The 16,344-nt window shown below is 45.3% G+C and overlaps 1 long non-coding RNA gene across 2 annotated transcripts in view; it reads right to left on the bottom strand.

Moving 5' to 3' along the window:
* The window catches only part of LOC140429997 (uncharacterized), a 123,243-nt gene that overhangs the window by 61,935 nt on the left and 44,964 nt on the right, over positions 1-16,344 (bottom strand). For both annotated transcript variants that reach the window (XR_011949261.1, XR_011949262.1), the window contains exon 2: positions 6,750-6,841. This is a non-coding gene — a long non-coding RNA (uncharacterized lncRNA). The remainder of the gene's footprint in view (positions 1-6,749; positions 6,842-16,344) is intronic.

Here is a 16,344-nt window from a genome sequence, read left to right as displayed (position 1 = left end):
TGGAAATCCAGCCCACTATGGTCATGTCGTCAGCAAACATGGAGATGGAGTTGGAACCAAATTTTGCCACGCAGTCGTGTGTGTACAGGGAGTATAGTGGGGGGCTAAGTCCGCAGCCTTGCGGGGCCCCGGTATTGAAGACTATTGTGGAGGAGGTGTTGTTGTTCATTCTTACTGATTGTGGTCTGTGGGTCAGAAAGTCGAGGATCCAATTGCAGAGTGAGGAGCCAAGTCCTAGGTTTTGGAACAAATAACCATTCAATATCTAAATTAAACACAATCTGATGGTTCTCCAAACTGTCAGTGATAATTTCTGTAATTTTAGAACCAAAAAAAAGCATTGATTTTACATTTAGTTACAATGTTATTTACTTCAGTAATTGATGCAAACCCAGCAAGGCAGAAATTCCCCATGGTTCATAAAATGCAAGCTAATCAACGCATACTCCAAATGTTTTTAAAAATTAATTTTTCGCAGCTATTTTTCCTTGTTCAATGTTTATTTGGAAGACAAACTATCAGGGAATTAGAAACATAGGGATTCATTTTCAGCCGCCCTCCCCCACTTTGCACTGAGGTCAGGGATGGAGGTGCGATGGGGGAGGGGTTCAGACAATGCCAGCACTGGCTGGCATGTCGGTTTCGAGACACCTTACTGGGCAGAGGTAACAGTCACTCGGGAGGAGGGAGTGCAGGGCACCGATTCCCCACCTACTGATTGAGGCCTGTTGAAGTATTTAAACAGCTCATTAAGAGCTTGTTCGATGGGGAGAGATGAATTTTGAAAATCAGTCCCTTATCTTTGCCCACAAGGAATCAAAAAAACCCTTCACAATGAATTAATCTTTTTTTGAGGAGCATCACTGTTGTGCAAGTAACCATGGCAGCCAGATTGTGGATAGCCCACCGAAACGGCAAATTGAATGACATCATGTTTCTGATGGGCGAGGCTTGTGTTCGTTCCCTAATGGGATTTAAAACCATCTGCAAGTTCAGAAGTTTCCTTAGGTTATTTATAATAATCTTTATTGTCACAAGTAGGCTTACATTAACACTTCAATGAGATTACTGTGAAAATCCCCTAGTCGCTGCATTGCGATGCCTGTTCAGTTACACAGAGGGAGAATTCAGAATGTCTAGTTCACCTAACAGTACATCTTTCGGGACTTGTGGGAAGAAACTGGAGCACCTGGAGGAAACCGACGCAGACACGGGGAGAACGTGCAGACTCCGCACAGACAGTGACCCAAGTCAGGAATCGAACCTGGGACTCTAGAGCTGTGAAACAACAGTGCTACCCAATGTGCTGCCCCCAAAGTGGGGGAAAGTCTATAAATGCAGGAGATCTGAATTCCAAGCAATAAAATATTGGAAAATCAAAGTAGGTCATGGACCCTTATCTCTTTTTACTTTCTTGACCTCCCATTTAATCTGGATGAGTATAACATAGATTTAGATAGTGCTGCTGTTAAGTGAGTTCAGATGGAGACAAGCCACAGCATATGGTATAGAGGGTGAGTTGCATGAAATGTTAGAAGCAGGAATCAGAGGGGGAGCATTGAATATCGCAGCAATATTAGTCATCTGAAAGAGGAAGGTAAAATCCATGTGGAAAGAACCAAAGATTGGAACAATTAGTGCTCCAACTCATTCCTCGTGGATTCCACCATCCTTATATTTCCTAATTCTTATCTTTGTTTAATTCTACCTTGACATTATTACATTTTGTTTTGAAGATGTCCAAATATTTAAAGCCATGCACGTCATTTAAAAGTTGTATAAATGATTCACAACTTGTTTTATCAAAATCCTCCAGTATTACAGACTCCGTTTTGTTTTATCCTGCATTTATGGCTGAGCCAGTACTTCAAGTGACCGTCTGCATTTCTCTGGCACAATTCCCAGACAATGAGCTTCCAATCTTTCCAAACGGCCCAGCACCATAATGTTTCCTTGTGTGCTTTTCACATGCTCCTGGTAGTAAACTAAAGCCATGGCTTAATATTCTTCTGTTTTTAATAAACTAGTTCATCTTTTCTCTGATACAATGCCCCTTGTTTATGGCTCCCTCATAAAAGATGTAAAGCACTGTAAATAACATAACCTTTTACCCTGACAGGATTTTCTGCCTATCGAGAAACAGTAGGGATATACTTACTACGTTTTGTTGATTTACACTAAATGTTTTAAAGGAACTAATTAAAGAGCCTCTTGACAAATGTTTTCATTTCTTTTCCCTTCCTTCTCTGAAGTTTCAAGCACCAAGTACTCACTCATTACATTTGAGTATAGACAGGGGGAGCAGAGTACGCAACCATAGGGAGCGACCTCATGCTGGATCACAATCAAGATTGATCCTATCTTTTTCTGATTTCCACAAGCATGAACTTTTCATCGGGGATGATAATTTTTCTTTCTTTTTCCCAGAAATCATAAGGTCAGCGTCATACGACTGCCTCATCTCAGCCAAGATCAACTAACTAAGCGCAGATGAAAGATTTGAATTTGGGAACTTCCTGATGTGTGTGGCTTCATGCCAACGCATCTGGCGCATTCACCCAATAAGTCATCAAGAAGCCAATGTTGGGAGTTTCATCAGACGAAGTACATCTATGTCTGAATAACTCATTTATTTATTGGTCTGCTTGTTTAAAGCAATTATATAAATGTTTTTATCTGCTTTCCTATCCCTACAAGCCGCTGAACTCCTCAGTCCTCCAACTCTGGCCTCTTATGCATTGTTCGATTCTTCCATCCTAATATTAGCAGCCATATCTTCAGCCGCCTAGCGCCCCCATGCTTTAGAGTTTCTTCATTAAATCCCTCCACCACTCTACCACTCTCCTTCTTTAAGACCCTTGCTAAAATCCATATCATTGTCCAAGCATTTGGTTATCCCTCCTGATAACTCCCTCTTTGGTTTGGCTAGTTCCCTGGTCTGAGTGAGGGAATTTCATTTCCATGGTACCAGTTGGCATTTGTGCTACAATGGGCATATGTCCTGCACCTGCCATTTCATGAAGCCAGAATATTTGCTACCTGTCCACCATCAAGAAACCACACATCTTCTCATTGACTCTCTGTGTAAGGGGGCTGATGATATTTTTGGAGAACCTCAGCTTGAACCCCTGGTTGGGACTGCCTTAACCACTGGAGGTAATTATGCCTCTCGGCATGCTGGCCTTCAATAACACATTCATAGAATCCCTACGTGCAGAAGGGGGCCATTTAGTCCATCGAGTCTGCACCAACGCCCCAAAAGAACACTTTACCTACGCACACTGCCCCACCCCATCTCTGTAACTCCATAACCCCACCTAACCTGCACATCCTTTTGGACACTATGGAGCAATTTAGCTTGGCCAATCCACCTAACCTGCACATTTTTGGACAGTGGGATTAAACCAGAGCACCTGGAGGAAACATCTAGGGCGAAGTTCTCCCCCAACGGCGGGATGCCCGCCGACTGGCGCCAAAGCCGGCGCCAATCAGACGGGCATCGCGCCGGCAAAAAGGTGCGGAAGTCTCCGCATCTTTGGCGGCCTAGCCCCAACATTGAGGGGCTAGGCCGACGCCGGAGGGATTTCCGCCCCGCCAGCTGGCGGAAATGGCGTTTGTTGCCCCGCCAGCTGGCGCGGAAATGCGGCGCATGCGCGGGAGCGTCAGCGGCCGCTGTCAGTTTCCCAGCGCATGCGCGGGAGCGTCAGCGGCCGCTGTCAGTTTCCCGCGCATGCGCAGTGGGGAGAGTCTCTTCCGCCTCCGCCATGGTGGAGGCCGTAGCGGAGGCGGAAGGGAAAGAGTGCCCCCACGGCACAGGCCCGCACGCGGATCGGTGGGCCCCGATCACGGGCCAGGCCACCGTTGGGGCACCCCCCGGGGTCAGATCGCCCCGCACTCCCCCCCCCAGGACCCCGGAGCCCGCCCACGCCGCCTGGTCCCGCCGGTAAATACCAGGTTTGATTTACGTCGGCGGGACAGGCAATTCCTGGGCGGGACTTCGGCCCATCCGGGCCGGAGAATCCAGCGGGGGGTCCCGCCAACCGGCGCGGCCGGTTTCCCGCCCCCGCCCAATCTCCGGGAGCGGAGACTTCGGCGGGGGCGGGGGCGGGATTCACGGCGGCCAACGGCCATTCTCCGACCCGGCGGGGGGTCGGAGAATGACGCCCCAGGTCCCTTCTGGGCCACTGAACCAGAAACCTCTTCCCATCACCCGCTTCATGTAATTGTCTTCGCAGGTTCTGCCCTTTATTCAACCCTGTGAAAACCTTAAGTAAATACAGTATACCTACTCTTCAACTATTTTCAAAGATCAGTTGAATTTGTGCGCCAACAAGTTTCCACATAGAAGCATAGCAAGGTTTATCTGTGAGAAGCATCTTCTCTCAAATGTTCATATAGTGGATTGTTTTTCTTTAAATACATTCCCTGCCTGAAACCACAGCTAAAGTTAGCAACCTTTTCTATCCTGATTTTAAATAAATTATCATTTCCATTGTGAAATTCAGCAGTACAGCCAATGCCAGATATTTGTCTCAAAAACAGTCTATTGACACCTCCAAAGTGATTCAGGTAATTTGTGTAAACATGCTGTAATATCCCGCACAGAACCTACGGGCTGGGAATGCTCGTCTTCCCTGTGCTCCTTGTGGAGTACGAGCTCCCCCGCTAGCAGGAGTATCTCAATTACCCAGTGTATATAAGGTTGGCCAGTACCGATTTACCGGGAAGTATACATTGTTTGTAAATAACGCTTTGTTCTTATTTTTACTCGGTGTGGACGTCCCGTGTCCTTATTAAAAACGCAATGAGTTTCGTAAGTACAAGGTATCGTGCAAATATTTTCTGTGGATTCTAAATGCTACCTCAATCTACTAGTGTCCCTTCTGTCCTTGTATTATCTTCATATTAATATGCACATGAACCAAAAAAGGCTGCTTGGTGAATGGGAATGGGATGGTCAGTCAACATCAAGACAAAGCAATCACAATGTGCTCAGTTCTTAACTTTACTTTCTGTCAATCAAAACATTACTCCTGAAAGAGATTTTCACCAGTCAGGCTCCCTGAGGGAGAGCCATTGCCTGTCTTAAAGAGGCAGAGAGGCTCTTGCTCTTGGGCAGCATGGTAGCACAGGTGGCTAGCACTGTGGCTTCACAATACCAGGGTCCCAGGTTCGATTCCCTGCTGGGTCACTGTCTGTGCGGAGTCTGCACGTTCTCCCCGTGTCTGCGTGGGTTTCCTCCGGGTGCTCCGATTTCCTCCCACAGCCCAATGACGTGCAGGTTAGGTGGATTGGTCATGCTAAATTACCCTTAGTCTCCAAAAAGGTTAGGAGTGGTTATTGGGTTAGGGGATAGGGTGGAAGTGAGGGCTGAAGTGGGTTGGTGCAGACTCGATGGGCCAAATGGCCTCCTTCTGCACTGCATGTTCTAATAGCTCCAAATGAAAATTGTTTTAGCCCAACTGTGCAGAAACTGTTCAGCTGTTTTGAAGAAGAGTTATATTGGACTCGAAACATTAACTCTGCTTCACTCTCCACAGATGTTGACGGACCTGCTGCGTTTTCTTAGTATTTTCTGGGGGTTTTACTCAATTTCCAGCATCCGCAGTGTTTTGCTTTTATTTTAGTGCAGAAAATGTCAGCTGGTTATGTTGCAGCAATGGCAGACTCTGTAATTTGGATTGTGCCAGCTCAGTATCCTACTGTAGCTGCTCAGCAGTCCACATACCTTCGGTCAAAAGTAACCTGGAGGAGGAGGTACGGAAGTGGATTTTTAAAAATGGCTATATTTATGTGTCAGCTTGGCTCAGCAATGTGTTTGTGCCTCTCAACCCAAAGTTTATCATAGAATTTACAGTGCAGAAGGAGGCCATTCAGCCCATCGAGTCTGTACCAGCTCTTGGAAAGAGCACCCTACCCAAGGTCAACACCGCCACCCTATCCCCATAACCCAGTAACCCCACCCAACACTAAGGGCAATTTTGGACACTAAGGGCAATTTATCATGGCCAATCCACCTAACCTGCACATCTTTGGACTGTGGGAGGAAACCGGAGCACCCGGAGGAAACCCACGCACACACGGGGAGGATGTGCAGACTCCGCACAGACAGTGACCCAAGCCGGAATCGAACCAGGGACCCTGGAGCTGTGAAGCAATTGTGCTATCCACAAGGCTACCGTGCTTAACCACAAGGTTACCGTGCTTAAGCTGGAAGTTGATGGCTTCCAGCCCCAATCCATGACCAGAGCATATGGTATAGGCTGACATTATCGGTTCTGTGCTCAGGGAGAGCAGACTTTCAGATGAGATGCTAAACTGAGACAGTGTGCTTGGTGAGTTACGTATAAATGACCCTGTGATACTATTCAAAGCTGAGCAGTGGGGTGCTCTTGGAGCCCTGGCCTCCAACCCTCCCTCAACACGCACCATTAAAAACAGATTGTTTGAAGAAGAGTGGGGGAGTTGATCTACATTTTGTAATGATATATATATAGTCAGGCTAGTGAAGGGTTAATAATTACATCTCTGTGTAAATCAAACACTAGAGGTCGCTACCACTTCTCTGTATTTAAGTCAGACTCTGAGGGAATTCTGGGAGTAGCATAAGGAGAAAGCATGGTGAAAGCATAAGAAGAAGATTAGAGTAGATAGAGTTAGCACAAAGTTAGATCATAGTGTAGTTAATGACTATTTAGATTATTGAGTACTGTAAGACAGTTTTCATATTGCTTAATTATTATCTGTACCTCAGTAGAGTGTGTGAACTTCATTTAATTAGTACTGTAATAATAAATTAGTTTTGTTTCAATCTTCTTTGTCAACACTACATCGGATCATTCTGGAAGAAAGGACAAAGAATATAACATATTACCAAGCATCATAATATAACACAATTATCCTTTAACCAACGCCTGCAAAACAGCCTAACTAGTCATGTAACTCATCTATAATATGCTGGTGGCACGGTGGAGCAATGGTTAGAACTACTGCCTCACTGCACCGAGGTCTCAGGTTCGATTCCGGCTCTGGGTCACTGTCCGTGTGGAGTTTGCACATTCTCCCCATGTCTGCGTGGGTCTCACCCCCACAACCCAAAAGATGTGCAGGGTAGGTGGATTGGCCACACTAAACTGCCCCTTAATTGGGGAAAAAAATTGGATACTCTGAATTTACAAAACAATCTATGATATGCTGACACTCGTTGCTGGAATTTCCTACGAAACAACGGATTCCACTTAATTAATTCATAAACTGCAATTAAAAGAATTAATTGGTAATTTTAAGAAGTATTCTACAATGACCTACTTATCTCTTGCAATGTAAATCACACTATTTCCATAAATGTGTGCATTAGGCATAAATATTATAACACCTGTCTAACTGCTTGATTTATGAAAATTAATGGAACAGATAATTATATACATATTGATGATCCCTTCAATTCTGATAATGAGCAACAATGTTTCTTCATTAGTATTTTAAGTAAATTACTTTTTGTAACCAATGCTTATCGGATTTACAGATTACAGAAACTTTGCAGAAAATTGACATGTACTGCCTATAAAGTGTTTGTGACTGTCACAGCCACATCAAAGGCATTTCCTTAGCTTGGTCCGTGAGCCGAGAATTTGTGTGTACGTGTGTGTAGCCCCCTTTTAATTTGTGAGTGGGTCAATTTAAAATAGCAGGAGATACAAAAGTCTGAGAACATGCACGAACAGACTCAAAAACAGCTTCTTCCCCGCTGATACCAGACTCCTAAACGACCCTCTTATGGACTGACCTGATTAACACTACACCCCTGTATGCTTCACCCGATGCCGGTGTTATGTAGCTACATTGTCTACCTTGTGTTGCCCTATTATGTATTTTCTTTTATTTCCTTTTCTTTTCATGTACTTAATGATCTGTTGAGCTGCTCGCAGAAAAATACTTTTCACTGTACCTTGGTACGCGAGACAATAAACAAATCCAATCCAAATAACCCAGCATACAGGCTTTAGTTAGTCTCAAACAAAATAAAGATTAGTTTATTACAAAACTACTGCTGGAAGTTGCTTAGAGTAAGAAGGATGAAGTTATTATCTAAAATATGGTGACAAAGATTAAAATGCAGATAAAGGGAAAAGAGATATATAAAGAAGGGATTTCAAATCAGTCTCTGTGAGATATTATTGAGGCCGGTTGCTTGAATTCACTCTTTCCAAAATGAAGAGGTTCAAACTTGAGGTTTGGTTTAGCGGCTGCGATGGTTTCTGCAGTTGAGTATTCAGAGGTTTATCCTTTTCTGTGGAGTCTGTTCCTCCACATTTTCTAAAAAAAGTAAAAGCTATCTTGAGCCAGGATTACATTCTGGGATCTTCCCAACCAGTTATAACATCAACTGGGATCCTAACCATATCTACAAAAAAAAGATGCATAGCTAAACTCTTGGACTTGTATTTACTTTTTTCACTTCATATATTGCTTCTGGCAGTTTTGACATTATTAATTGATTTGATTTATTGTCAAGTGTAACGAGTACAGTGAAAAGTATTGTTCTGCGTACAGTCCACAAATCGGACCATACATGAAAAAACATAGGACTTACATATATACACAATGTAAATACATAGGCACAGGCATTGGGTGAGCATATGGAGTGTAGTACTACTCAGTAAAGAAGATGTGTGAAGAAATCAGTTCAGTCCATAAGAGGGTCATTCAGGAGTCTGGCAACAGTGGAAAGAGCCATTTATGAATCTGTTAGTGCGTGTTTTCAGAGTGTTGTATCTACTGCTCGATGGAAGAAGTTGGAAGAGAGAATAACCCGGGTGGGAGGGGTCTTTGATTATGCTGCCCGCTTTCCCAAGGCAGTGGGAGGTTTAGACAGAGTCAATGGATGGAAGGCGGGTTCGTGTGATGGACTGGGCTGTGTTCACGACTCTCTGTAGTTTCTTACGGTCTTGGCCAAGCAGTTGCCATACCAGACTGTGATGCAGCCAGAGAGGATGCTTTCTATGGCGCATCTGTAAAAGTTGGTAAGAGTCAATGTGGACACGCCAAAATGTCTTAGTTTTCGGAGGACGTATAGGCCCTGTTGTGCTTTCTTGGTCGTAGCGTCAACGTGGGTGGACCAGGACAGATTGTTTGTGATGTGCACACCTAGAAATTTGAAACTGTCAATGATCACCACCTCAGCCCCGTTGATGCAGACAGGGGTGTGTAGGATACTTTACCTCCTGAAGTAAATGACCAGCTCCTTAGTTCTGCTGACTTTGAGGGAGAGATTGTTGTCATTGCACCATGCCACTGGGTTCTGTATCTCCCTCCTGTACTCTGACTTATCATTGTTTGAGATCCGACCCACTATGGTCATGTCATCAGCAAACTTGTAGATGGAGTTGGAGCCAAATTTTTTCACACAGTCGTTTGTGTACTTGTAGGGCCCTGGTATTGAGGACTATCGTGGAGGAGGTGTTGTTTTCAATCCTTACTGATTGTGGTCTATGGGTCAGAAAGTTGAGGATCCAGTTGCAGAAGGAGGAGCCAAACCCTAGGTTTTGGATTTGAGCTTGGCTGAGATTATGGTATTGAAGGCGGAACTGTAATAAATGATTAGGAGTCTGACAGAGGAGTCCTTGTTATCGAGGTGCTCCAGGGATGAGTGTAGGGCCAGAGAGATGGCATCTGCTGTCGACTGGTTGTGGTGGTATGCGAATTGGATAAAGCCAATCTGGGAGTATGGAGTTGATGTGTCTCATGACCAGCCTCTCGAAGCACTTCATAATGATAAATGTCAAGGCCACCGGACGCTAGTCGTTGAGGCAAGTTGCCTGGTTCTTCTTTGGCACTCGTATGATGGTGGTTTCCTTGAAGCAGGTGGGAAATGAAATGAAATGAAAATGAAAATGAAATGAAATGAAAATGAAAAATGAAATGAAAATCGCTTATTGTCACAAGTAGGCTTCAAATGAAGTTACTGTGAAAAGCCCCTAGTCGCCACATTCCGGCGCCTGTTCTGGGAGGCTGTTACGGGAATCGAACCATGCTGCTGGCCTGCCTTGGTCTGCTTTCAAACCCAGCGATTTAGCCCTGTGCTAAACAGCCCCTCGGAAGCTCGGGAAGCTCGGAACGGAGTAGGGAGCAGGAGAAGATGTCTGCGAACACACCCGCCAGTTGATCCATGCAGGATCTGAGTCCACGACCAGGGACTCTGTCAGCACCCGTCCCTTTCCAAGGGTTCACTTTCAAGAAGGCCGATCTGACTTCAGTGGCTATGACGGTAGGTATGGTGTGTCTGCTGGGGCAGTTGACAACGGTTTGATGGTTTCCTGCTCGAAACAAGTATAAAATGCATTGAGTTTGTCAGGGAGAGGTGCGCTGCTGTTGGATATTCTGCTCGGCTTTGCTTTGTGGCCCGGTATGTTATTTAAGCCTTGCCACAACCGACGAGAGTCATGTCATTAGTCTGTGACTCTAGCTTAGTCTGGTATTGTCTCTTGACATCCCTGATGACTTTGCGGAGGTAATACCTGGATTTCCTGCATAGGTCAGGGTCGCCTCAGGTCTGGCCTTCAGTAGGGAGTGAATCTCCCGATAATAATGGAATCTCACCAGCCTGTTCTCCAGCACAGCCACCAACGGGATTCTCCGTTCCCGCAGCCGGCCAATGGGCTTTCCCCATTGTGGCCACCCCGATGTCCTCGGGAAATGCACAGGCATGTGTGCGCTGTCAGCGAAGCGGGGGATCCCACCGATGGAGAATCCCGCAGATTGTCTCTTGCCCAAAGGTGTTGTGGTACTTTCTGCACTTCAGTTCTGTAGGTGATGGAAAGAGGCACCTAATAACTTAAAAAGTTGATATATATATATATAAAATATGCATAAAAGAATGATTGTGTCTGCTATGAAATGTGTGAGAATTATGAGTCACTTTAGATTGTGGGAGTTAAATTTAACTCTGACAGGAGCGTAAAACAGATGGTAGTGAATCAACAGCACTTTATCCACAGCATCTGATTTGCCTTGCCAGAACATTCCAGTATCTCGGCTTGATTTTCACTTTTGGGGCAGTTGACTGGGAGAATGAGTCAGCAGAGCATTTAACCTCCTACCCATTCTGGCAGCAAAGAGTCGGGAACCATTTGGAGGCCCAGGCTTCATTTCAATTAAACCAGCAGCACAGGTTATTTCTGAGGCACAGCAGTGCACCCATGTTGCACTGGCACCATAAAAATAGTTTTCTGTCCTTGGAACCACTCCAAATTTCCATTGTGTCCTAGAGGCAGTGCAATGGGGACCCCAAATATACAAAGTGAGATTTCGGCTGTACTTCCACCAGAGATAAGGGGTGGGATTCCCCATTTCTGAGACTAGGGGCTGCATCCTCTGATTTTGCGGCTATGTCTGGAGGAAGCGCCTGGTCCTACAACCAAAACGTTGGTGCGGCCCCCTCTCCGATGCTCCGTCCGGTGTGGGGCTTAACCCCTACAGATACAGATGGAGAATGGCCGGGTCTGTGGCCACATATGCGCACGGCGATGACCTGCAGCGGTTGCGCCGTACAACATGGCGCTAGCCGCATGCGGACCCGGCCTGCCAGATTGTGCTCCCCTACAACCCCTCTTGCCACCCACCACCAGTCCTCCCAGCCTCCTCCGAAGTCCCCTACCATTGGAAGGCCTCTCCACCTCCCCCCCCCCCCCCCCCCCCCGCCCCCCCCCCCCCCCCCCCCCCGACTATGCCGGCACTGGACACAGTCCGCAGCCACCACGCGAGGTCCCCGAAAACTGAGAGGACACAGCAACCGATGCCGTTGGGAACTCGGCCCATCGGGGGTGGAGCATCGGGGGAGGGCCTCCCAACGGCGTGCGGCGTACTCAGCGATTACGATGTATTTGACGGGGCGGAGCATCTGAACGCGATTTCGGTGTCGCCAACCGGAGAATCCAGCCCTAAGTTTTGATGCCGATGCAGAATTCGTGGACTTTCACGACAGTAAAACTGGCACCGAAACTGGATCGTTTCAGCAACTGTGGAAGGGCTAGGACCGTCACCACGTGGAACACAATCGATTTCAATGAAAAACGGTGCAGGATTCGCCGGGTCCGTGATTGACACTCGGGAGGCTGACAAGCTGCAGTCGCACATACACATTACACTCCACACACACACTCATCTCAGCCAACAAGATGACACTGGTTGTGCTGGAACGAGATCATACAGCTGATGGGTCGGCTGTGGCCAGGAGGCCCCTAGGAGGGTGGCCTGGGGGGATATTGCGGAGGCACCGGAGAATATTGGGCTTTAATGACATGCAAACGGTGTTTACCATACGTGCGTTCTGGACCGCATTGACTCCGCTGTCGAGGTGTCGGAGAATTATGATTTGGCGTCAAATCGGCGCCCGCCGTCATTTTAGCATCAGAACCTATTCTCCGCCAATTGCGTTTCGCAATTTTGGCATCATCCAACGGAGAATCCCGCCCATTGTTCCAGAGCAGGAAATCTCTGAGGAAATGCATATTGGAAATATCTAGAGTATGTTGAGGCATCACAGAGTGGGGCATGCTGTTTGGAGAAAGGTTGAATTTTATTGCACTTTCAGTAATTTTCAAGTCAAAATGTTTTGTAATAAACTTCAACAAATTTTATGAATGAAGTAATTTGGGGGGAAAAAAGTGTAATGCCCCCCCACTACATTTCAGAAGATAAATATTCAGTCAAAAGGGATCTTGATTGGTGACTTACTGTAAATGTGTTTATTTGTCATACATGTTATTCCCAGAAAACACAAGCAGACTGTCCTCACAATTAACCCACAGCTGTCTATGCTGCATAAATGTTGTACTTTGAAAAGAAATCCATTCCTTTGAAATGTCACATCATCCTAATAGGTCCTGCTGAAGTGTACAATCCTCTCCCCCTTCATATTGGAGCATATTTCCTTGGAACTTCTTTCACTCCACCATCGTATCTTTGGCAAAAGCTGTAAACTCACTTACATGTGGATCAGAGTTTTCCCTCACAGTACAGCCTGAATTACAGAACTGAAATGGGGCACAAAATGCACCACGAAATAGAAAGTGCATGTCAGAAAGGCAAGGTCACAGTGATCATGGGGGACTTCAATATGCAGGTGGACTGGGTAAATAATGCTGCCAGTGGACCCAAGGAAAGGGAATTCATTGAATGTTTGCAGGAGGGCTTTTTGGAACAGCTTGTGATGGAACCCACGAGGGAACAGGCCACTCTGGACTTAGTGTTATGTAATGAGCCAGACTTGATTAAAGATCTTAAAGTAAGGGAGCACTTTGGAGGCAGTGATCATAATATGGTAGAATTCAATCTCCAATTTGAAAGAAAGAAGGTAGAATCAGATGTATAGGTGTTACAGTTAAATAAAGGTAACTACAGGGGCATGAGGGAGGAACTGACGAAAATCGACTGGGAGCAGAGCCTAGTGGGAAAGACAGTAGAACACAAATGGCAGGAGTTTCTGGGAGTAATTGAGGACACAGTACAGAGGTTCATCCCAAAGAAAAGAAAGGTTATCAGAGGGGGGATTAGGCAGCCATGGCTGACAAAGGAAGTTAGGGAATGCATCAAAGCAAAAGAGAAAGCCTATAATGTGGCAAAGAGTAGTGGGAAGTCAGAAGGTTGGGAAGGCTACAAAAACAAACAGAGGATAACAAAGAGAGAAATAAGGAAAGAGAGGATCAAATATGAAGGTAGACTAGCCAGTAACATTAGGAATGATAGTAAAAGTTTATTTAAATACATTAAAAACAAACGGGAGGCAAAAGTTGACATTGGGCCGCTTCAAAATGACGCTGGTAATCTAGTGATGGGAGACAAGGGAATAGCTGAGGAACTAAATAAGTACTTTGCGTCAGTCTTCACAGTAGAAGACTTGAGTAATATCCCAACAATTCCGGAGAGTCAGGGGGCAGAGTTGAAAATGGTAGCCATCACAAAGGAGAAAGTGCTAGAGAAACTAAGAGGTCTAAAAATTGATACATTTCCGGGCCCAGATGGGCTACATCCTAGAGTTCTAAAGGAGATAGCTGAAGAAATAGTGGAGGCGTTAGTTATGATCTTTCAAAAGTCACTGGAGTCAGGGAAAGTCCCAGAGGATTGGAAAATCGCTGTTGTAACCCCCCTGTTCAAGAAGGGAACAAGGAAAAAGATGGAAAATTATAGGCCAATTAGCCTAACCTCGGTTGTTGGCAAGATTCTAGAATCCATTGTTAAGGATGAGATTTCTAAATTCTTGGAAGTGCAGGGTCGGATTAGGACAAGTCAGCATGGATTTAGTAAGGGGAGGTCGTGCCTGACAAACTTGTTAGAGTTCTTTGAAGAGATAACAAATAGGTTAGACCAAGGAGAGCCAATGGATGTTATCTATCTTGACTTCCAAAAGGCCTTTGATAAGGTGCCTCACGGGAGACTGCTGAGTAAAATAAGGGCCCATGGTGTTCGAGGCAAGGTACTAACATGGATTGACGATTGGCTGTCAGGCAGAAGGCAGAGAGTTGGGATAAAAGGTTCTTTTTCGTAATGGCAACCGGTGACGAGTGGTGTCCCGCAGGGTTCAGTGTTGGAGCCACAGCTGTTCTCTTTATATATTAACGATCTAGATGACGGGACTGGGGGCATTCTGGCTAAGTTTGCCGATGATACAAAGATAGGTGGAGGGGCAGGTAGTATTGAGGAGGTGGGGAGGCTGCAGAAAGATTTAGACAGTTTAGGAGAGTGGTCCAAGAAATGGCTGATGAAATTCAACGTGGGCAAGTGCGAGGTCTTGCACTTTGGAAAAAAGAATAGAGGCGTGGGCTATTTTATAAACGGTGACAAAATTCATAATGCTGAAGTGCAAAGGGACTTGGGAGTCCTAGTCCAGGATTCTCTAAAGGTAAACTTGCAGGTTGAGTCCGTAATTAAGAAAGCAAATGCAATGTTGTCATTCATCTCAAGAGGCTTGGAATATAAAAGCAGGGATGTACTTCTGAAGCTTTATAAAGCATTAGTTAGGCCCCATTTCGAATACTGTGAGCAATTTTGGGCCCCACACCTCAGGAAGGATATACTGGCACTGGAGCGGGTCCAGCGGAGATTCACACGGATGATCCCAGGAATGGTAGGCCTAACATACGATGAACATCTGAGGATCCTGGGATTATATTCATTGAAGTTTAGGAGGTTGAGGGGCGATCTAATAGAAATTTACAAGATAATGAATGGCTTAGATAGGGTGGATGTAGGGAAGTTGTTTCCATTAGCAGGGGAGACTAGGACCCGGGGGCACAGCCTTAGAATAAAAGGGAGTCACTTTAGAACAGAGATGAGGAGAAATTTCTTCAGCCAGAGAGTGGTGGGTCTGTGGAATTCATTGCCACAGAGGGCGGTGGAGGCCGGGACGTTGAGTGTCTTTAAGACAGAAGTTGATAAATTCTTGATTTCTCGGGGAATTAAGGGCTATGGAGAGAGAGCGGGTAAATGGAGTTGAAATCAGCCATGATTGAATGGTGGAGTGGACTCGATGGGCCGAATGGCCTTACTTCCGTTCCTATGTCTTATGGTCTTATGGTCTTATAGCTCTGGGGAAATTTACCCCATTGCAATAAATGGCACTCACATGAATGTCAATCCCTCTTAAATAAACAAGGCTTCTGATGAAGCAGAAACATTTGTTAATTAACTGTTCCAGCTGTAAAAACGACAACACAATATGTTCAGTGACAGGGTACAGATCACGCTGTACATGAATTCCTTGGAAATTTTGATTCCTCTTGGAGTTGAAAGTGACTACCACAAGGCTTTGCAGTGAATCGTACTGAAAACAAGGAGATTCCAAATCAAGTGAATCAGTATTTATGTCCAGGTTCTGCATTCTGGCCCTGTCTGAAAGGAATGCAGTATTATCTAATGCTTGTTATGTGAATATCTGTGGTGGAAAACAATACCGTTGTGTAGTTAACAGGTAATTGAAACATTTAAAAGACTTGCTACATAACATGTAACCTAACTGACGAGCCAGTGTTAACTTGCCAGAGCCGACGACATTGGCATGTTTCGAGGATTTAGAACAAACTCCACATTTTGTCAGTACCATGGCTCTCAGCCAACAAGGCCTTGGAGTTGTAGATCTTGGAATGTATCCCATGGGGCAATTCCAGAGCTATGAGCCACATCAGCAAATAGTGTTACATCCCAACAGTAACTATTTCATTCCTGGTCTGTTACATTTGGTCCAAAATTGCTGCTTGTTCTAATTTTATGCAGTTATATTTAATGGATTTAACTAATTCGATTAGAAATTCCCCATCGTAAATATTAAATTGTAGATCACATATAATG

The sequence above is a fragment of the Scyliorhinus torazame genome, chromosome 9, assembly GCF_047496885.1.
Source record: "Scyliorhinus torazame isolate Kashiwa2021f chromosome 9, sScyTor2.1, whole genome shotgun sequence".
NCBI lineage: Eukaryota > Metazoa > Chordata > Chondrichthyes > Carcharhiniformes > Scyliorhinidae > Scyliorhinus > Scyliorhinus torazame.
Note: the sequence above shows the minus strand (reverse complement) of the source record. Positions and strands in the feature narration are given on the sequence as shown.